The 23,389-nt window shown below is 34.1% G+C and overlaps 1 protein-coding gene across 1 annotated transcript in view; it reads right to left on the bottom strand.

Moving 5' to 3' along the window:
* The window catches only part of LOC6034073 (myosin-9), a 95,458-nt gene extending 73,597 nt beyond the window's left edge, over positions 1-21,861 (bottom strand). The window contains exon 1 of the mRNA XM_001844396.2: positions 21,256-21,861. The gene's annotated coding sequence lies outside the window, so the exon portion shown is untranslated. The remainder of the gene's footprint in view (positions 1-21,255) is intronic.
* Positions 21,862-23,389: the final 1,528 nt, after the last annotated feature.

The following is a 23,389-nucleotide window of genomic DNA, read 5'->3' as shown; positions in this document are numbered from 1 at the left end:
GCCAGTGCAAACTCTTGTGTCCTCAGTGATTGCTCTATTCCAAGCTCATCCAACTGTTCTAGGCAGCTCTTAGATCGTTTTATTGGTAGCAAAAGGTCCTATTCACACCCCGAACAAACTGCTCTGAATATAAGCGACTCTGATCATCTGTTAAATTTGTTGAACGATTCTCCAGAGAGAAAATGCATAGACTGGGAAACAAGACAGAGATTTTTCTTGCCATTCGAACAATTGTATTGTATTGAACTGGTGTGCCATTCAGTTTATTTTCGTACACTTGCATTGGATTATGTTCTGCACATCAAAAATTACAGTGATATGCAATCGAAGTTGTGCATCAAACATAACGCAATTCAAATTAACACAGAGTACTGTAACAGTCCTGTTGGTGAAAAACTTAGGCTAACATTTTTCGACAACGGTGACGGACTGCTAATGGAAGATCTGTCCGGTAAAGTCCCCAACGGGACGTCGCTGATGCTGCAGAAAACAAATCGTGTGGATAATACTAAATGTGAATGTCCTAATGTAGGAAAAATGATTGATAAAAACAAAAAATGTGCAACAATCGAAGAGATGGAAGCCCTTGAACAACTAAGGGCAAAACAAAGGAAAAATGAAACCAGCGAAGGGAAACTTTCGCGGAAACAGAGTCGCAATCATGCTTCAAACTGGATAATAGGGTTTGGCTTTGGATGTTTGGTTTTTCTTGGAATCGTTGGAATGGGTTTGAAAATGAAGCTTTTGGCCCATTTTTCAAATTTTCTAGATCGAAGAGTTCAGCGAACAAGAGTTACCTTTATGAATGTTAAATAGAGAATTTGTGAGGCCGTTGAAGGAAAAGATTTAACAAATACAAATATTTTGCAATAATTTGGTTTTTATCGATGATTTGAACTGATATTCAGCATATTCTAAAAATAACTCAAATCTAATTAAAAAGGATGACAAAAATTACCGAAAAATGCTTTTTGCAAAAGGTTTCAGCTGAAGAAAGAAAAAAATTCGTCAATACTATGATAAACGTAACATACATTTTCATATTGCAGATCTATAGAATTTCGCAAAAAAATTTGCGTCGCTTTCAATATTTTGACAAAATTCCTTCAACAAATTGTTTAGAAAAGTGCCTTACACATGCTGATTCCTTTTGGTAACGATTATCCCATTCCTTGTTAAGTTATGGAAACCGTCATTAATCAATGATTGCCAACCAGGACGTCAATGACTGTGCCACAAAATTATGAAAATTTTGAAGCACATTTGATTTAGATCAAACATTCTTTCAGTGGCTTCAACAAGGCAACAACCGACCCATGCTGATTCCTTTTGGTGCTGAAATTCGTTGAATTGAATTTAATACAGAATATTTTACAGTGATGATCAATTTACTTTGAAAATGATCAACGGCTTCACCATAAGGAGAATGAATGTTCTGATCGATTTGGTGCCTTCGGCAAAGTTGTAGGCTATGCTTAAAACTACATGGGAAAAAAATCAAGGAAGTTTAATTAACTTTTTATCGTAATATTTAATGTAAGGCCTTTTTGAAATGCTAGTCTTGAATAAAAAAAAATCAAACTATTGATAGCAAAAACGTCGAAAAATTTCACAAAATTTCCAAAATTTCCAAAATTTCCAAAAAAATCCAAAATTTCCAAAGTTTCAAAAATATTGAAAATTTCCACAATTTCCCAAATTTCTAAAATTTTCATGATTTCCATAATTTCCATAATTTCCATAATTTCCATAAGGCTGGTACAAATATTTTTAAAAGTTTTTGTCACCCCCCTTCAAAATTGGTCCGAAAAATCAGGGGGCAAAAAAAATATTTTTACAATAAACTTCAAAATTTCAATGAAAATTCAAGTGCAACCAACTGAAATCAAATTAAAATACATTCTCCTGCGTTTAAAATCATTTTTAGCATGTTTGGGTTTATTAAAAAATCTTAAGATTTTTTGAAAATTTTCGATGCAAAATCTTTTTTTTTCGATACAATTTTTGTTTTTGTCAGATCTTAGATATTTTGAAAACTAATGATTGCAAAACAACTGAACTAGTGTAAAATGCATTTTAAAACACTTTTTTCATTTAAATGTGAAGACTATGGCTTGTTATTTAAATTTTTATATTTTTTTATTTTTTTGCCCCCCCCCCTTGACCTCGGCCAGGGCCGAGGGACAAAAACTTTTTTAAATATTTGCATCGGCCTAATTACCATAATTACCATAATTTCCAAAATTTCCAAAATTTCCAAAATTTCCAAAATTTCCAAAATTTCCAAAATTTCCAAAATTTCCAAAATTTTCAAAATTTTCAAAATTTCCAAAATTATCAAAATTTTCAAAATTTTCAAAATTTTCAAAATTTCCAAAATTTTCAAAATTTCCAATATGTCCATAATTTTCATAATTTCCAAAATTTTCATAATTTTCAAAATTTCTAAAAATTTTCCAAATTTCCAAAATGTCAAAAATTTCCAAAATTTCCAAATTTTCTAAAATTTTTCCAAATTTCCAAAATGTCCATAATTTTAATAATTTCCAAAAAAAAAAACAAAAAATTTCCAATATTTTAAAAATTTTAAAGTTTTCAAAATTTCCAAATTTGTAAAAAAAATTAAAATTGTCAAAATTTCCAAATTTTTTAAATTTTCAAAATTTTTAAAATTTTGATTTTTTAAGATACTAATAAAAACATGAATTTCAGAAATTTTGTTTTTTGTTTTTCATTTCAAAATTTTAACAATTTCTTTTCTTTTTAATTATGATTTTTATATTTCAATTTTTTTGTATTTTGAATTTTTCGAGAATTTTAAAACACTTTTCGAATTAAATGCTGAAAAGTTGAACTTTTCAGCACTTGTTTCGAAAAGTAACACTTTTCAACATTTTTTGATTTAAACGGTTTATTTACAAAATACATGAAAATTTGACATAACATTTCACTCAGTGTGTGTTTTTTGGAATTGCAAAAAATGTTGTATGGAACTCGTTGCAAAACTTGATTTTTTCAGCACTCTTCGTATTTATCCAACTCGGTGAACCTCGTTGGATAAATGTACGACTCGTGCTAAAAAAATCCTCTTTTTGCAACTTGTTGCATAAACTACTATTAATTTAAGACATTTTTGAAGCTTAGGATTTTTTTTTTTGACATACCATTGACAAATTACGATCGTAACATTAAGATCGAGAAATCTCGATCGTGATGCGTGAAATAAAGACGGAAATATTACGCCAGTCAAACTCTGTTGACTGACACGAGTTAAATTTTAACTTTAAAAGGGAGGAGGAGAGTTTTCACTTCTTTAAGGAACTTTCACTTAAAAAACTTTTTAAATTTGTTTTTTTTAGTCAAGGGAGTTTTTCCTTATGGAAACAAGAAAGGAAACAAGAAAAAAAAACTTTAAAGCAAAAATTCAACTCTTGTTTGCAGTTATCACAAGCCAAAGCAGTTTTCCCTTCCCTTAAGGGTGCATAGCAACGAAGGAAATGGTTGTCTTATTATTCCAAAATTGTCAAACTTACGGACCCAATCCTGCAACAACGGGATTGTAAAATTTAGTCAAACTTTGTTGTAAATTACTTTGTGGACAGTACCAGGGGGGATGAATGCAAAATTATATCGATAGTTCCCGTAGTTTTGAAGATACTAAAATGTCTGTAACAAAAATCTAGGTGCAGAAGCTGTGGTTGATGTGCACCGTTAAAGAAGGTGAAATTCAACTTGTGTCAGAAGGAAAGGAAGGAAAAATTAATCATTTATTGTAAATCAGCATTTATTGTAAGTCAAGTTCCTCTAAAAAAAGGAAAATTAAATTTTTGTCACCTTAAAGGTCCAATATGTCAAATGGAATTATACCAAATAACACCCGTAATCTAATTTTAAATTTAACAATATTTTCATGATTCACACATTCACAAATATTTAAAAAGATAGATTTTCCGAGAGGTCACTTCATTGTCCGCACTGCTATCCGCCTTTTTCAAAAGTGGGAAGGATTATAGACAATATATACTGAGGAGCTACGTATTTCTGCATGTAAAATTAAATAAAATTTCTTGAAATAATGCAAAAATTATGTTACACCGATTGATTTTTATTTACACGCATTTTGCCTCTTATGACAAACTAAATGATCTACAACTTAATACATGCAAAGCAGAAAAAAATCTGATTGTAAAATCGCATGCAAAAGCATGCATATCAACTGTGTGTGAACATATATTGCATAATACGCTATGGGATTCCCTATAATTATTGGGCCTTTTCAAATAAAGCTCTAGACTTTTTCTGCTAAAAAAAAAAACATTTAAATGTGAGTTTTACATTTTCATTAAGTGGGTTCGCCATACTGATCGACTACATATTTCTGCATGTAATTTTACATACAGTTTAAAAACTAATTGTAGCCTTTTGCGTACAGCTGGATTCACCCAGATTTTACACAGAGGTTTAAAATAACTAAAAAGAGTCCGTGTTCCGGTTATGAAGCATAGGTTCATCATTCTTGGCACCCTGATTCGCACATACACAAACACACGTCAACAGGAATGCGGGCAATTTTTCGGAGACCATCGTATTTTCTTCTAACCGGACCGCCGCCGGCTCGGTGGAAACTTGGCAGCGTTACCAGCATTCCAACCGCGAAAATGGACCGTGATACATCCGCGCTGCGATTTATGCTGTGTCCCACCGATGATGATGATGACGTGACGATGCTATGCCAACAACTTGCGAGGGAACGCAACAGGGCGAATTTAAATAGAACGTCTATGGTGACGACTCAAACTTGAAAACAACAACAAGTCATACAAAAAGAAACTTGCATGCAAGTCGAGCAACTTAATGCGGTGACATCTGTTGGCTAGTAGCAGAAGCTCATGAATTCAATTTTATTACTCAATCAATAAACTCCAGCAACCGCCTTTAAATGCAAATTTCACTTTCACGAATCATTCAAGCGTGTCCGAGCTGCTTCTGAAGCCATGGACAAGTGACCACTTATTGAAGCACGATGAAAGTGTCTGCTGTTCCACTCGAATTTTCCCCCACCTCCGCCCAAAAATTGTCAATGGCACCCCACGAAATTGCATTTTTCATCAGTAAAGATTGAACCCCCCCAAGTGCATTCAACCGCGGCGCAATCCGCATTGAAAACGCGCGCCGACTGCTGCATCTGACGTCCGTCCGGCCTTCTTTTTTTTTATTTTTTTGGGAAATGATGCCGACCGCAGCTGCGTTGCAGCCTTATGTATCAGTTTCATTAGACGGGCACCGAACCGTGACGCCGCCGCGTGCACGCAAACCGGCATTAAAGGTGCGCGAAAATTCCGCATCTTTCGGAGCAAACCCAAAAGTGTGAAAATGGCGATTTTGAAGGGGAAAAGGTTGCTTCTGTTGTGTTTTGGGCAAAAGTCGCATACAACTTACGTCAGACGGTTAGACTTTCTGGGAGAAATTGCACGCAAGATCGGTGACTTTTAGCAGCGCCATCTGTTAGTGAGTAGCAAAAAAGCTTCCCCTACTCTCGGATTGCCTCTTTTCATCGCGATTTCCTCATCCTCGTCTAAAACGTGAGGATTAATAAGCTCATCACGAAATGCAATTTAAAAAAAATGCCAAGCTCGGGGTACGCCTGCGATTTTCAAGTGAGCAAACTGGTTGTTGCCTCTATGTTGCCAACACCACTTTTTTGGGGTCAAACGAGATAAATTCGTCTGCTGCCCACCTCTTTCTTCAAGCGGTGCAACCCACCTTTGTGCAAAGAAGCCAGAGGCGGATTATTTTGGGGAAAATTTATGTGAGAGGAAAAGCTTAATCTAATTACAGACGGATAAAACCGGGGTGCACATAAATAACTGCTCTACGAGAGTGCTGAATTATGCAGCTGTCTTCTTTTTGCATAGTTCGAATTTCGAGCTTCTTGGAAAGCAAGAAACGTATCCAAACGTGTCTACAGCATTCCGGCGGGGTGTTTCGCGTCTAATCGACAGTTTGTCTCAAACTGTTTATGACATTTTGAGCGTCCTGGTATAATTGGCCACAACTGGGATGTCATTTTCAGCGGTTTGGCACATAACTTTACGTGCAGTGCATTTCTTGGGATGAGAAGGTGAAAATTTATGCTCGACCTGCTAGAAATAGAACCGAGACAGGGTGGCTGCTCGGTTCAATTTTTGTCATTTTTGTCATTTTTGTCATTATTGTCATTATTGTCATTATTGTCATTTTTGTCATTTTTGTCATTTTTGTCATTTTTGTCATTATTGTCATTATTGTCATTTTTGTCATTGTTGTCATTTTGGTCATTTTGGTCATTTTGGTCATTTTGGTCATTTTGGTAATTTTGGTCATTTTGGTAATTTTGGTAATTTTGGTCATTTTGGTCATTTTTGTCATTTTGGTCATTTTTGTCATTTTGGTCATTTTGGTCATTTTGGTCATTTTGGTCATTTTGGTCATTTTGGTCAAATTTGTCATTTCGGTCATTTTTGTCAATTTTGTCAATTTTGTCATTTCGGTCATTTTGGTCAATTTTGTCATTTCGGTCATTTTGGTCATTTAGGTCATTTAGGTCATTTAGGTCATTTAGGTCATTTAGGTCATTTTGGTCATTTTGGTCATTTTGGTCATTTTGGTCATTTTGGTCATTTTGGTCATTTTGGTCATTTTGGTCATTTTTGTCATTTTTGTCATATTTGTCATATTTGTCATTTTTGTCATTTTTGTCATTTTTGTCATTTTTGTCATTTTTGTCATTTTTGTCATTTTGGTCATTTTGGTCATTTTGGTCATTTTGGTCATTTTGGTCATTTTGGTCATTTTGGTCATTTTGGTCATTTTGGTCATTTTGGTCATTTTTGTCATTTTTGTCATTTTTGTCATTTTCGTCATTTTCGTCATTTTTTTTGTAATTTTTTGTCATTTTTTGTAGTTTTTGTATTTTTGATAATTTTAGGCGTTTTGTATTTTAGTATTTTGATAATTTTTATCATTTCGGTCATTTTGGTATTTTTTGTCATTTGGTTATTTTGATATTTTAAGCTTTTTGGCAATTGTGTTTGTTTTTTTGGTCATTTTGGTCATTTTGATCTTTATAATTTTTTTAGACTTGACTCTTTAAGTATTTTTCAAGAGCAAAAATGCACATTAAAAAAGTAGTAAATTTAAAAGTGTAAATATACATATTTTTATGTAATGACACCTACTTTATCATTTGAAAAAACGAAACTACAAAAGCGACGAAATTTTCACCAGTTTTTGATGTAAAATTACATTTTCAGAAAAAAAATCTGTCACAGGAAAAATGTAATCTTACGTAAGGCACTGTGTAAAATTACATATGCGAGATGTAATTTTTGTATATTTTTTTCTTTTTATGTTTGAAAAGTTCTGCTTAGCCTAAATAAATCTTAAGACTTCTTCTTCTTTGATGTTTTTCACTTTTTTATTTAAATCACAAATTCTAGCATATTTGAATCTACTTAAAGCTCCTCGAATTTTCAACCTAAAAAACCAAACGGCTACCTTTCAAATGGTTGCAGCTTTTTTGGTTTTAACAGCGGTTTTGTTTCGGCTACTTTCAAATTCGCCACAGCTAGTAAGCTATTTACTAACTTTTTCAACTTCTTCTTTCCATCTACCTTTTTTTTTCTTCGCGTACTCTACACTAATAGCTACCTTCTGGTCGTCGCTGTACACATCGCGCCAATTTTCGCTGAGCTAACCGCGACCGTGGCTAATTTTGCTCCATTCTTGGAAGTTTTTTTTCCCAACCGAGCTTTTGCAAAAAATTACCTTAAAACATACTATGATCTGCGCAAGTGACGAAAATTTACTCATTTTAGTATTCAATGTAGACACAACATAAAATCATTTCTATTTTACAAAATTAGTTGAACTTATATAGGTTTTTGTTGTTATTTGTAATTCAACGAAACGCCACCTCCAAGGAGAAAGGCCGACCATCGGACCATCGATAATTGCGCTATTTTTCTTTTTTTTTCGTCATTATGGCTGAACTTCACGCCATGCTCCTCGCGACCGCCCGACGATGTATGGATTCTTTCCTGTTTGGCGAGTTCCTTCTATTTGTTGTTGTTTTTACTTTTCTGTAGTGTTTTTCATTCATTCATTCATTGTTTTCTGCCGACTTTGCTTCGCGCTTACGTAAAAGAGGTAAGCGCAATTGCAAATGAGGTGATTACTTAGCAAATTTGATTGGCTTTGGTGAATTCAATCGGTGCAATATGTGGAAGTATGTTGAACAAATGAAGCACAGTATTGATTTGGCTATACGAATTCAAAATTAGTGAACGTTCTACTTGTAAGCAACTTGCAACGCAAGGCATGCTTACAGAAAGAACTTGCATGCAAGAATGACACTTGCATGTCGCGACATCTATTAGCAAGTAGCAAAAGCTCTTATTTAGTGGAGGACAAATCGTCAAAAAGCAAAACTTTCTTGAAATGTTTTCAAGATTTTTAACAACACAAATTACTTGAACTAGCACCTTGGAGTCCATTTCCAAACATCGCGCCACGACTGCGCCACGAAACTTGTGGCTTGACCGATCGCCTACCACAAAATTGCAAACCACGTGAGAGAAGGAATTTTGGTGGAATTTACGAAACAATAACAACAGCAACAGCACCAAGCAGGCAAGAAAAATGGAGGCCAAACGCTTCGTTAAACAAAAAACGAGACGGTTTATCAATTTGATCAAATTTTCCATTGCAGAAATTGTTTTTTTTTATTTAGTTCGTTCGCGTATAATCGGATTGATCCAATCTGATGGTGAACAGCAAAAAGAAAGAAGAAGAAGATCAACCATCAAACGCTCTAATGGGCTCACCAAATACCGCCCAGGTATGGTGGATAACCAAACGAGCTTCGAAATTGGGAGAAATGGGTCCGGCGCAAAGATCGGATGGGGTTGTTTTGTTTTTATTGCCATCGGTGAGGCAATAATCTTGATTGTTGTTGTTGTTGCCGATGGGAGCAATTTATCGTTAAATTAATTAATCGTTTGAATATGTTTTCTTTTAGGACTTTATAATTTGCGTAGAGAAAAGAAACACCTGAAAGAGCGAGGAAATTATGGCTAATAAGCTTCATTATCGAAGCACTTGCAGATGCATTTTTTGTTATCGTAACATGCAAATTGAATAATTGAACTGAAAGTAGACAACAAGGCAAATTAACACTCTACAACCCAACTAAAAAATAATAATTTAAAAAAAAATAAAACGCAAAAATATTGATCAAAACAAGTCAAATTTTCATAAAACTATCAGATAAAGTTTGGACAGTAGAGAATTTAGCTAATTTGACAACATTCCATTACCAAATCAGCTATGCAAATCAGATTCAATGCCTAATCTAATGCGAAATGCCGGAATTTCGACCGTTCAACATTCTTCACGTGCGCTCCGAATTTGCCCAAACATCAATCATTTTCCGCACCAAGAGATTATCCTCGTCATCCGGCTTTCGTAGTACATTTCCATTTTTGTTATTTATACCTGCATGGTGGCGACACATTTTTATTACGCTTCAAGCTATATTCTTGATTTTGTAATTTTTTTTTACTCTTGAGCAGATATTTTTTGATCGATTTGGTGTCTTTGGCAAATCTGTAGATTTTGCTAAGGTCTTTTGGTATTTGTCTTTTTATCACAAAAAATGAATTTTGAAAAAAAATCTGTGTTTTAGAGAACTAATGGTTCAATTTTTTTTTCTTGAAAAAAAAACAGATTTTTGTGAAGAAACAAAATTGAAGAGCAAAATTTCAAAAATACTTTTCAGATGCAAGATCAAATTTGCAAATTTGCAAGTTCGAAAACGCACATGCACACAACTTGCATGGTGGCGACGTGTTTATTGTTTTATTTGTTTTCAATTTAGCTTTAAATTATATTTTTGCTTTGTATATACATATTCTAAAATCTACACCCAAAACTGGCAGCGCTAGTCCGAGAGAATGATGGTCTCGAGTCGAGAGAATAGTGGTACCATTCACGGACGCAGAGAACACAGCTCGAGATGGGCGATAGAACTATTCTCTCGAGGTTCATTTGCAAAAAAAGTTCATCCGTCAAACAAAAAACCTAAAGTGTCGACAACGGAATCGAACCAGAGACCTTTGACAAACCAATCCAATGACTTAGCTGCCTCGGCCACCACAGCTTGGTGACCATGGAGAAGTCAGAAGTCGATGTATGACACTTGTTGGAGATTTATTGATTCAACTAACGAATGAACTCATTTGTTATGATGGTGTGAGTTGGTACCATTATTCTATCGATTTTGGCACTGAGCCCTCAATAAATTTTGAGAGAACGATTATCTCGATTCTGAATTTTGGGTGTATATCTTGGGCAGGTATTTTCTGATGGATTTTGTATCTCCAGTAAAGTTGTAGATTCTAATATAGACTTTTCATAAAAAAAAAGTACACAGAAAAAACTATTTTTTGAATAGTTGATAAAAAATAGCTGAATTCTAGAAAAAAACAGAAAATGCATCGCTAGACTAAAGAATGGAGCAAAATATGGTACAGGAAAAATGCTTAAAAATATTTTTGAAAAAAAAAATAAATATTGAAAAGCAAAATAAAAAAATACATTTGAAATTGACTGAACACATTTTTTGATAAAGTGCATCGTTTTAAAAATAAAGGCAGGTTCAACTTTTATCAACCTTAAAATTCTTGTCAAAAGCGCAATTTTCTCAGTGTCTAATTAGACTTTATTTTTTAACTCACTACATCTCAGAAACTATTGGGTAGATTTTCAACATAAAAACAAAGTGAACAATTGTTAAATTTTCTGCTCTTAATAAATTTCAAATTTAAAAATCTTATCCGGCATTTGAAAAATAAAAACGCCTTAAGCACTTTCGATTTTAAATTGTTTTTTTTTTTATGGAAAAGAACAGCAATTTTCAGAATAGGACCAATAACTTCCGAGTTAATGCGAGTTAAAAAATAAGAGCAAAATGTTTCATTTACAAGAAAAAATCCTTTTTGCCTTCCTCACTTTACTGAGGAAAGGCTATAAAATCACTCGAAAAATGAACTTCTCAATAAGACCTTCTAGACCCACCTTCATGTATACCTATCGACTCAGAAACAAATTCTGAGCAAATGTCTGTGTGTGTGGTGGGATGTTGATCAAAAAATTGTCACTCGATTATCTCGACATTGGCTGAACCGATTTTGTCCGTTTTGGCTTCATTCGATCCGTCTTGGGGTCAAAAGTTATGCTAAAAAATAATGTTAGCAAAAGTCCGGAAGATTGTAAAAAGGGTGGTTTTTGTAAGAAAACCAGTCATGCTATACATTTTCAGAAAGGTATTTAAAAGACCTTTCCAACGCGTCCAAGATCTGCCATTGAAGATCTGACAAATCTATCAAAAGTTATAAGCACTTAAGTGTTATTTATACTCTTTTTGGAGGCCGGATCTCAGATATGTTGATGAAAACGTTGTCCGGATCTCTCATGCGACCTATCGTTGGAAGACCTTTCTAACGCGTCCAAGACATTGAAGAACTGACAACCCTATCAAAAGTTATAAGCACTTAAGTGTTATTTACACACTTTTTCGAGGCCGGATCTCAGATATTTTGATGAAAATGCTGTTCGGATCTCTCATGAGCAGTTCTCTAGGATTTCGGTCATTCGATTTTTTTTGTATTTTTTAATCCGACTGAAACTTTTTTGGTGCCTTCGGTATGCCCAAAGAAGCCATTTTGCATCATTAGTTTGTCCATATAATTTTCCATACAAATTCGACAGCTGTCCATACAAAATGATGTATGAAAATTCAAAAATCTGTATCTTTTGAAGGAATTTTTGATCGATTTGGTGTCTTCGGCAAAGTTGTAGGTATGGATACGGACTACACTGGAAAAAATATAATACACGGTAAAAAATTTGGTGATTTTTTTATTTAACTTTATCACTAAAACTTGATTTACAAAAAACACTATTTTTAATTTTTTATTTTTGATATGTTTTAGAAGGCATAAAATGCCAACTTTTCAGAAATTTCAGGTTGTGCAAAAATCACTGACCGAGTTATGAATTTTAATCAATACTGATTTTTCAAAAATCGAAATTTTGGTCGTAAAATTTTTCAACTTTTTTCGATGTAAAATCAAATTTGCAATCAAAAAGTACTTTACTGAAATTTTGATAAAGTGCACCGTTTCAAGTTATAGCCATATTTAAGTGACTTTTTGAAAATAGTCGCAGTTTTTCATTTTTAAATTAGTGCACATGTTTGCCCAGTTTTGAAAAAATATTTTGAAAAGCTGAGAAAATTCTCTATATTTTGCTTATTTGGACTTTGTTGATACGACCTTTAGTTGCTGAGATATTGCAATGCAAAGGTTTAAAAACAGGAAAATTGATGATTTCTAAGTCTCACCCAAACAACCCACCATTTTCTATCGTCAATATCTTAGCAACTAATGGTCCGATTTTCAATGTTAATATATGAAACATTTGTGAAATTTTCCGATCTCTTCGAAAAAATATTTTTGGAATTTTCAAATCAAGACTAACATTTCACAAAGGCCAAACATTCAATATTACGCCCTTTTAAAATGTTTGTCTTGATTTGAAAATTCCAAAATATTTTTTCGAAAAGATCGGAAAATTTCACAATTGTTTCATATATTAACATTGAAATCGAAAAATCGGATATTGACAGATTGGTGAGTTGTTGGGGAAACTCAAAAATCAATGAATGCATTGGCTCGGAAACAAGCAGAATAGAGCTGCGGCTTTTCAAAATATTTTTTCAAAACTGGGCAAACATGTGCTAATTTAAAATGAAAACTGCGACTATTTTCAAGTCACTTAAATATGGCTATAACTTGAAAACGGTGCACTTTATCAAAATAGTAATAAAAATTTGATTTACATCGAAAAATGAAGTTGAAAAATTTTACGACCAAAATTTCGATTTTGAAAAATCAGTATTGATTAAAAATTCATAACTCGGTCAGTGATTTTTGCACAACCTGAAATTTCTGAAAAGTTGGCATTTTATGTCTTCTCATATAAATAAAAATTAAAAATAGTGTTTTTTTAAATCAAGTTTTAGTGATAAAAGTTAAATAAAAAATCACCAAATTTTACCGTGTATTATTTTTGTGGTCCGTATCCATACAACTTTGCCGAAGACACAAATCGATCAAATTCAAAGATACAGATTTTAATTTTCACATCATATGGACAGCTGCCGAAAATTATATCAAACAACAATCTTCTTTGGAACCGCAGGCACCAAAAAAGTTTCAGCCGGATTAAAAAATACAAAAATTAAAATTGAAGAAAAAAGACCGATTTCGTAGAGAATTGCTCTCATGCAACCTATCGTTGGATAGGTATTCAAAAGACCTTTCTAACGCGTTCAAAACATTGAAGATCTGACAACTCTATCAAAAGTTATAAGTACTTAAGTGTTATTTACGCACTTTTTGCATTTTGGATAGCACTCTTTAAATGTGAGGAAAGCGCCGACCACCTAAGGGTGGATCAAGTAACGATTTTTTAATATATTTTATCAACTTCAAAAATTTAAATTTCTAGGAAATTATTTTGTTTGATTGAACTTTGTTTCATGTGATTTGCCAATGCTTTGAAAAAAATAATGGTTGAAAATTGGATATTAAATCCGAAAGCATCAGGAAAAATAAAAATAAAAACGAGAAAGTAAATATAGGCTCACGAAAAAAAAGCAGGAGTGCTTTTTCTTGAATAAATGTTCATAAATAGCAAAAAAAACTAAACATTTTTCGAAGAATTGCATCTTAAATATGATTTTTGAAATCTTGTTTGACAATAAAAAAGTTTTTTTTTTCTGAAATCATTTTTTTTTTCAAATAATGGACGGATATTTTTTCCGTGTGTCTATTTTTAGCTTGCCGAGTTTTGATTTTTCCTGATAGATACTTTTGGATTTAATCTTCAATTTTCAGCATATATTGGCGAATATTTTTTATTTTACCAAAGACATTGGTCAAATCTACAACTGAATCTAACTCCTGTAACATTCTTAACATTTTGGTAAATTTCTGACTAGAAAGCCTTATACTGCTCAAATTGCTTTTTTATTATTTTTTTATTGTTCAGTTTAACAGCAGCAAATTACTAGACAGATATTCTAAAAAAAACACAAAAAATAGAAAAAAAAAGTCCAATAAATCAAATTTAAAATTTTTGCTTTTTAAGTGTTATTGAATATCTCTTACTGTCAATCTTAAAAATACCCAAATGGCAAAACATTATTTAAAATGATATCAAAAAGCAACACATTTAAGAACGAAGCAAAAACACGACATTTTTTCGTACAACCAAACTTGCTTTGATTTTTTAATTTCTCAAGACAGAATAAACCTTTAGTACATCGACATCTCATTAAATTGTGAATTAAGAATCAACATGTCATGACCGAGTTGCCAGCCCTAACCAATTTTATTTGAAGCTGAATATTGCTTCCATCAAAAATTATTGATTTAGGAATTTTTAAATTCTTTTAAATAAGACAATTGCCAGTTCTATAACTATTGTGAACAAAATTGTAGTGTATAAATCGACACCATGTCTCCACCAACCCACCAAAGCTCCACAAGTTGGTGTTCTCTGCCAGACCATTAAAGAATTGGCACAGATTCCCCAACAAAACAAGCCTCTTCCCCAAGTGTTCCCCACCGACTCCACACTTCCCAAGTGGTACAGATATCGATCAGTTTCCACATTCTCGCGGGTGGGGAATTTGTAGTAGGTACTGTTACGTACCGGTGCCTTCTTCAACGCACGTGGTTCCTCGTTGCACCCTGCTGCGAATTCCGGCGAGGAAGCGCTTCGTATACGCAATGACCTTGGCCGGTGTTTAACGGATTTCCCCGTAGTTTTTTTTTCTTTTTTTTGCCTTCTTCCCTTCTACCTGAAGTTTGTGTGCGAAAAGAAAGCACAACCGATTCGGTTTGGCCCACATAAAAAAGGGTCTCCGGACAGCATTGCATGATGAACCTTCTTCCCGCTACCTGTCCTGGCGTCGTCGTCGTTCCCTTGAACCTTGTTTATCATATGTTTCATCGAGCGCGCGCAAATAATAGCAAATTTGCGTGTTTGCATGCGACGGAGATTTTCCAGGGCGTGACGTGGGGTTATATTTCATTTGAACTTTTTTTAATATCTGTTTTTTTTTTTGCACTCTCTAGCCACGTGATTTCGTTTGTCTGACGTGACCTTGTTAGTCGGCAAAATTCAATCTACGCCGCGTGGTACAGCATAATCTGATAATGAACCAAACCAAATTAAACTGGTTAATCTCGTCGGCAAGAACAATCTCCACTACGAACGAGCGAACTAATTCTAGTTTCATCCATTCTTCAAGTTCTGCTGCCACAATGAAACTCTTCGTTCAATCGTCTTTGCCTTGTAACAGCTCAACTCAGTAGGCTTGGTGAGACCCCTTCCAAAAATCTACACTGGCCTTGGGTATCCTTGACAACCGGGCAGGGAGCGCCAAGCCCTGAAGGGAAAAGGAATAGCTGAAAAGTTACTCTTGCTCTGCTTGGTTGGTTGGGTGAGAGGGGAAACAACCTTTCTCTTTCCGTTCTATGGACGCCTCGGGCGGTGTTCGTGTCGGAGTCCCGTGGGATAATAGAGAAATAATGTTGCCAGTAAAAAAACAAAATCATATTTGATACATTGTTTCATATAACTTTATGTTTTAGAGATTTTAAAAATTTTGTTGTTGCAATTCCGTAGTGCAACTTCTTATTTTTTTCATCATTCTAGGATGACAAAATGCCCTACGATTAATTGCCAAAAATAACAATGCTGAAAAGTACTTTTCAGTATCCATTTGAGTAATGGAATGTTCAAGTTATCAGCACGAGTATCCAAAAGTATCACTTTGTTTTGACTTGTCTTGAACGTAACTAAAATGGAGAAAAAAAAATCACACTGAAAAAAAATAAATTCAAATGAACTTGTTGCAAAACTCGATTTTTTCAGCAATCGTCGTAGTAATCAAGCTTGCTCGACAGAGTGCCTCTTTAGATAAATGTACGGAAAGCGCATAAAAAAAAGTTTTGCAACGTGTTGCATAAACTTTTATTATGATGAGATTCCATTGAAAAAAATGTATTTTGATTAAAAGACATTAAGTCGCTGATATGTATTTGTTTTCAAAATTATGATTCTTTGGACAAAAAGTAAAACTTTCATTATTCAGTCCATACTCGATTATCCGAAGGCTTTGGCAAAATAATCATAACTTCGGATAATCGAATCACGAAAAAAAAAATGTTTTTTTTGTTGTCTTATTTTTGATTGTTGAGCTTTAGTATGACTACTAGGGTGTTTCATCCAAACAAAAAAGTTCTCAGAATCTGGCAAACCGAGGTTCCCCTAGTAGAGGATACCCATAGGGACTCTCATGCCAAATATCAGCCCATTTGGTTGAGAATTGGCCTGTCCCCAGCGGTTCAAAGTTTACATTTAAATTACTATGGGATTTTTATGCTTTTCGTTCAATCGTTCCTACAGGTCTGGGGACAACATGGATTCACTCGGAATAAAGACAGGTGTGTAGGGGATGGTCCAATGAACAAATTCCAGAAGGAATTAGGGTTGTCCATTCTGTCCCCAAGGTGCGCATTGGATCGACGTCCGGTGTCTCCAGAATCATCGATTCACCCTTCAAATGTACGTATTGTCCCTAGTATGCTATGACTACTAGCTGAAAATTACGACGCCCCATGTCAGACGGTGAACACGTGGCAGAGTATTAACTCAAGTTTTGGCTCAGAAACATTCTTTAAAGTAATAAATTTATAGTTATTGATGTTCCTGTAACAATTTGAACTATTCCAAATAACGTAACATGATGATTTTGTAATAAAACTGCAATCGATGCTTTCCCACGTGTTCACCGTCTGACATGGAGCGTCGTAATTTTCAACTAGCCGTCATAGCATATTAGGGACAATACGTACATTTGAAAGGTGAATCATTGATTCTGGAGACACCGGACGTCGATCCAATGCGCACCTTGGGGACAGAATGGACAACCCTAATTCCTTCTGGAATTTGTTCATTGACCACCATCTATTCCGAGGGAATCCATGTTGTCCCCGGACCTGTGAACGATTGAACGCATAAAATCCCATAGTAACATAAACTTTGAACCGCTGGGGACAGGCCAATTCTCAACCAAATGGGCTGATATTTGGCATGAGAGTCCCTATGGGTATCCTCTACTAGGGGAACCTCGGTTTGCCAGATTCTGAGAACTTTTTTGTTTGGATGAAACACCCTAATGACTACTCTTAAGGGGTTACATACATGTAAATCGACAAAAAATCAGAGGTTGGTGTGAGCACACACTTAATGTTATTTAAAATCTGTTTTCAAGGCATTGAAATATACATTTTCATATATTATCAGAGCAAATTTGAAGACATTTGGTTGTATCATTGCCGAGATATAGCTATTTGAAGTTAGCAGTTAAAAAAAACGGGTGCCACGATATCTCAACACTACCTTGACCAAATCGGCTCAAAATTTTGGTGAAGACTTTTTGAACCGGTCCTGTGTGCATGACGAAGGCCGATCTTCAAAAAAAATATTTAAAAAAAAGATAAAAATATTTTTGTGTTTTTCATATAAACAATCGTCAGGTCTTGATTTTTGTATTTAAAAAAAAAAGAAAAAAATCAAAACCAGGCTTCGTCATGCACACAGGATAAATCTTGAGAGTCTTCAACCCGAATTTCAGCCATTTTGGTCCATTACATCTCGAGATATCGTGGCACCCGTAAATCAACTCAGTGATTCGAAACTTTCAGGGGTGTTTGAAAATCATCTTTTGAATGAATTCAATAAATTTTTGGTAATATGAAATTTTGTGATTTTATACATGTATGTAACCCCTTAAGTCATTTAGAATTTTTAAATCCAAGATGGCGGTTAAAAAAAAGTGGTGATGAAATTTTGAAAATTCATGGAAAAATACATTTTTTTTAATTTTATTTGTAAGGGACCATCCATAAAACACGTGAACACTTTTTTGAAATCACAGACCCCCTCCTCCCTCATGGACAATTTCCATACAAAACCAATATATTTTGTATGGAGCGTTGAAAATCGCTGCCCCCCTTCCCCTAAGGTGTCCACGTGGTTTATGGATGGTCCCCTATCAACCATTAAAATTTGACTAAAATGAGGTCACAGAACTCGAATTTGATGCTAAAAGTACGGAAATGAAAAAAAGGCAAAAAAAAATTTCATCGTGATTCGATTATCCGAAGTAGGGGAAATCTACCCATTTTAATCCTAATAAGCGGTCGTGTTTGAATGATGCTGGATAATCTAGAGTCTCCCTTGAATTTTACTAAAACCAAGTACACCAACGAGTAGAGCAAATTTTTGTGAACATTTCTGTTTATTTTCACTTTCACTAAAAGTTATTCTATTTCTTTACCAAGCATTTAACAAAAAAATCCCAAGGGTATTCTAATCGAGGCGAATGCATTGGGCCACGCCCATTTTTCTAATATCGGCTTAGTTCTTTTTAACACTCTGTCGAGTGTTGCCATTTGCGCTGACAGTTCAAACGAACACTCACGAAAAGTGGCATTTATAGGGAAAGTTTCCTGGCATCGCTGGCTGTGCTGCTGGTGGTGTTGACGGCCAGCCTTTGTTCTTTTTTGCCTTCGTCTCTCGCTCGGTTTTCTTCAGCCTTCGATTGGAATGCAAAGTGAAAATTGAAACGTCAAACGACTTGGCGCGTTTGTTTTTTTGATGGCGCTTGCTAATTTATTACATTTTTCGGGATTATTCTTCAAGTGAGTGCCTTACTAATGATCAAAAGAACATGTTGCCGGTAGTTGGAAGCAATTTCATATCTTAAGCGCCGTGAAAAAGTAAGCGAAAGTGAAAAGTTAATTTTGGCGATATTCATTAAGCGTTTGAGGGATTCTCGTGTGTGTCACTGTGTGTACCAACAAAATGATGAGAAGTGGTCTCGCAAAATACAAATTATAATCAAAAGTGCATTAAATGTGATCTTTTTGGCCAGTAAGTGGCATACATTTGCGTGCTTACTCGAGGCGGTGCTGTTGCTGGTAAGTTTATAGCCCAAATAGTATTTTTGGAGCTTTAATCGAGCATCAAACTCTCCATATGACGAAGATAGGTGTTTGATTGGAAAGGGTAGATTTCCCCTACCATACAAACCTTCGAATAATCAAGTCTGGACTGTAGTAGAAAAGACAAACCAATTTTTTTATTGAGATCAGTTTACTGTTCAACGCACAAGTATTAAGTTTTATTAATAAATTCCTAGAGTTATTTTTTGAAAAGGTCCTATAAGCTATTATGTTTATAGGACCTATTTATTCATTTTTTGAGAATGTCCAAAGAGCCCATTCTTTATTATTTTTTTCCAAAAACCAAAAATAAAAACAGTTCATTGCATCTCAAGAAGTATTATTAAAAAATAATTCAATAGTATGTTTGTGTTTTGATTTTACAGTGTTTTTTCAGCAGCAATTTGTTTGAGAAACAATTTTGAATATCTGGCAACCCGGTCTGTTGTTATAACCTTTTTTGGAAGGTCAAATATCTACAAGAAGCTTTGCTGTAAATATTATCCAGGACCGTCTTACTGTACTGTGCATTGCAACAAAAGTTAATAAATAAGCTTTCCAATCCCAATGATCTGGCAACCCTGCAATAATATACAGGGTGGCCAATCAACTCAGGAAATCGGAAAAGTCGAAAATTTACTTAAATCTACGAAATTGCAATATCTGCTTTTTTGTCGAAACGTCAAGTTTCCAAGCATATTTTTTGAGAAATATTTTCAAATTCTTGAAGAGCTTTGCAATACACATTTTACACTATTCGTGTTGAGCATTTAACTTCACATTGTTTTATGATATTTTTGACACCAATTTACATTTTTTCTATGAAACAAAAAAATATGATAAACAAAAAATCACAGTTTGTACAAAAATTTAAAAAAATAACTTGTATAAAAATTAAACATTTAGGCCATCACAAACAAAAATCTTAAAAAAACATTTTTATACCGACAATTTGATAAATCAACCTACATTTGTTTAAGTTAAACATCAAACAAAACGAGAAAAAAACATATTTTTACTCACATTCCAAGGTACTTTTATATTTTGATAAAAAAAAAAATGATTCATTTTTTTCATTAAATCAAAATGAAGTTTTTTTTTTGTTTGAATCACTATTATAACTGCTTGCATTTTGATTTTTTTAATATGATTATAACTTTCTTTTTTTTTGTCTCAAGAGTGAGAAAAAATCACAGTTTGTACAAAAATTTGAAAAAATAACTTGTATAAAAATTAAACATTTAGGGCATCACAAACAAAAATCTTAAAAAAACATTTTTATACCGACAATTTGATAAATCAACCTACATTTGTTTAAGTTAAACATCAAACAAAACGAGAAAAAAACACATTTTTACTCACATTCCAGGGTATTTTTATATTTTGATATAAAAAAAATGATGCATTGTTATTCATTAATCAAAATTAATTTTTTTTTTGTTTAAATCAAAATTATAACTGCTCGCATTTTGATTTTTTTAAATATGATTATAACTTTCTTTTTTTTTGTCTCAAGAGTGAGAACAATTTGGGGGATTAGAACATTGAATTTTGAGTGACCAATTTTATTATATCGCTACTCATGTAAAATTTACCAAACTCATCAAATTTTTAATTATGGTAACGCAGTAAAGCTGTTGCAAATATTTTCCAAAGTTTATGACGTTTATATAGCTTTTTTAGCGTTAAATATATTTACTAAACAATCTATAGAGCTTTACAAAAGCAAATTGTCAAAATATATTGAATAAAATATCTAGCAACGTTTCCTCAACGTCAAGGAAAATCTGGCAACCGGGGCACGGCCCTTCTCCAGAGAAAATCTGCCATTATGTCACCCACTTAATTCATTTTCGGGGAACAAGGAAAAAGGGAACGGCCATAGCTGGTCGGAGGGAAGGCTGTTGATTGTATCAAATTTTGGACTGAAAGTCTCTTTCCCCTTGTTTCATTTTGTTTTTTGTTTTTTTTTTCGCTGCTCAAAGAATCGAATTGGAATTTTGCTTCATTTTATTTTAATGTGGAACATGTGGTCAAATTAATGGTGAGGCTTTTTTTCGTGAAAACTTACCGAGTTTTTATTTATTTGCTGCTTGCCCGAGCTCAAAAATTGAATATCCTTTCGGTTTCTACTCAGCTGTGACGGGAGGTCAGCAAAAAAAAACTTGTTTCTTTTTGAACTTGTTTTTTTCCGCAGACTGGTGTAGTAATCCTTGTTGCACAATTTTTCCAAACAAATTTTTACTCCAAAAAGAGTTAACACATAAATTTCACTTTACATAATTTTAGGAATAATGATCATTTTTCATTTAAATTTTCCTCCACTTTTTATTCTTAACAGTGCTTTTTATTTCAGCAACTTACAATTTTCCAAACACTACAATTTTCTCGACTTTTTTCTTAAGTTGCTCAACAATTTCACAAAAACACTTATTCAACTTCACTTTCGCAAACTTTTGGCTTCTGGGCAGAGAGAGCCCTTTGCGTTCTATTTGCACAACGAACGAAAAGCAGAGCGAAAAGAAGAAAACCCTCCCTCTTTTCACGACAAGAGGAGGGAAAAAACGGTGCTTCTTTCCACTGCTGGTCTGCCTGAATCGCGCGCGGATCGCGAAAAAACTGTTAATTTACACCTGGAACGAAACCGAACCTCAACACGACCACTTCCAACGGTTTCTCAACGTAAACTGAACTGAAGAGGAACGCTTGAAGAGAGCGACTGGGAGCGGCCGTGTTGCCAGAAAGTGAGTACGCTCTCGCCGCGGTCGTAAACAGAGCTCTGACAGATGGGACTTTTTGCACCGGGTTGCGAACAAGGGGTGTCAGATTTTGATTTCGAAATGATTTGCCATGAAAGAACTGTATTGGCAGGGGAAAATGTCTGTACACTAATCCATTTTTTGTTTTTTTTTTGTAAAGAGCGGATTCACTAATTCGAATGCAACAGTTACTGAATTTTAATTTTCGTTTCCACATTCACCAATTGGAACGACTGACAGCTGTATAAAGCTTGAAACCACGTGTACGAAAATCGTCGTTCTGTCTTCTAGCTTTCCGCTTGTTCGACAAAGTCCAACAAACGACTTGTGCAGTGCTCGGAAGGGACGCAAAACTCCATATCGAGAAATTAAAAGTGAGAGTGTGTGCGTGCAACATGGAGTTAAACTTTTCAAAGTGCTATGGTAATCTTCACAGCAACTTCACAGAAAGTTTAACTCCATGTTGCACACACTCTCACTTTTAGTTTCTCGATAAAAATCACCTCAAGAAATTGGGTACTAAAGCCCTATTTAAATTTTTATGTACAACGGTACAAAACACGCTTAAAAATATTTCTGATCACTTTTTTTCATTTTATTGCAAATTTTTTTTTTTGACAAGACAACATTTTTTCGATGGATCAACTATGGTCCCCTTGGAACGACCTGTCAAGTAGGAGCTTTTCTGTCAAGGAGGACCACGAGGTTAATTTTTCAAAATTGATTTAAAAATCCATTTTAAGCTCTATATGGTCGTACAAAGGGTCATTGTACTCAGAAAAATAAGCTTTATCGCTGTGAAAAATAATATCAGCAATCTAAGCTTCATTTTAGGACCCAATTTGGAATTGATTACACTCAAACCCCGATGGTTTGACACCAACTGTTGTCAAACGAACGGGGTCACTTTTTAGTTTGACACCCCTTTTACACGGAGTTCACGCACACAACCAAACGTTTGTTTTGGTAGTGTGCGTGGGCGCCGTGTAAAAAGTGACAGTTCGTCACTTTTTAGTTTGACCTTGTCAAACCATCTGGGTACAAATTACAAAAGTGTCAAACGAAAAAGTGACCAACCACCGGGGGTTGAGTGCATGTGAATGAGACTGGAAATTACATATAATTTGGTAACCGGTTTAGGTCGTTGCAAATATTTTTCAAAGTTTATGGGAATTCCCATAGCAAAAATCTTTTAATTTTCTGGCAAAAAAAATCAAGGATTCAGGCATTTACAAATAAAGAAATGTAAAATAAACAAATATTCAAAAATTTAAACCCGTTAAATTCGATCATTTTAAATTCAAAAGTTAATGAATTTTTTTTATTAATTCTTAATTTTAAACATTCAAAAATACAAACATTCAAAAACATTAAAAAATAGAGGGTTTGGAAATTCGTAAGCAAAACTTCATGAAAATATAAATTTAACGCTTTTAAAATTCTATA

The sequence above is a fragment of the Culex quinquefasciatus genome, chromosome 3, assembly GCF_015732765.1.
Source record: "Culex quinquefasciatus strain JHB chromosome 3, VPISU_Cqui_1.0_pri_paternal, whole genome shotgun sequence".
In the NCBI taxonomy this organism is placed as follows: domain Eukaryota; kingdom Metazoa; phylum Arthropoda; class Insecta; order Diptera; family Culicidae; genus Culex; species Culex quinquefasciatus.
This window is presented reverse-complemented; position numbering and strand designations above follow the sequence as displayed.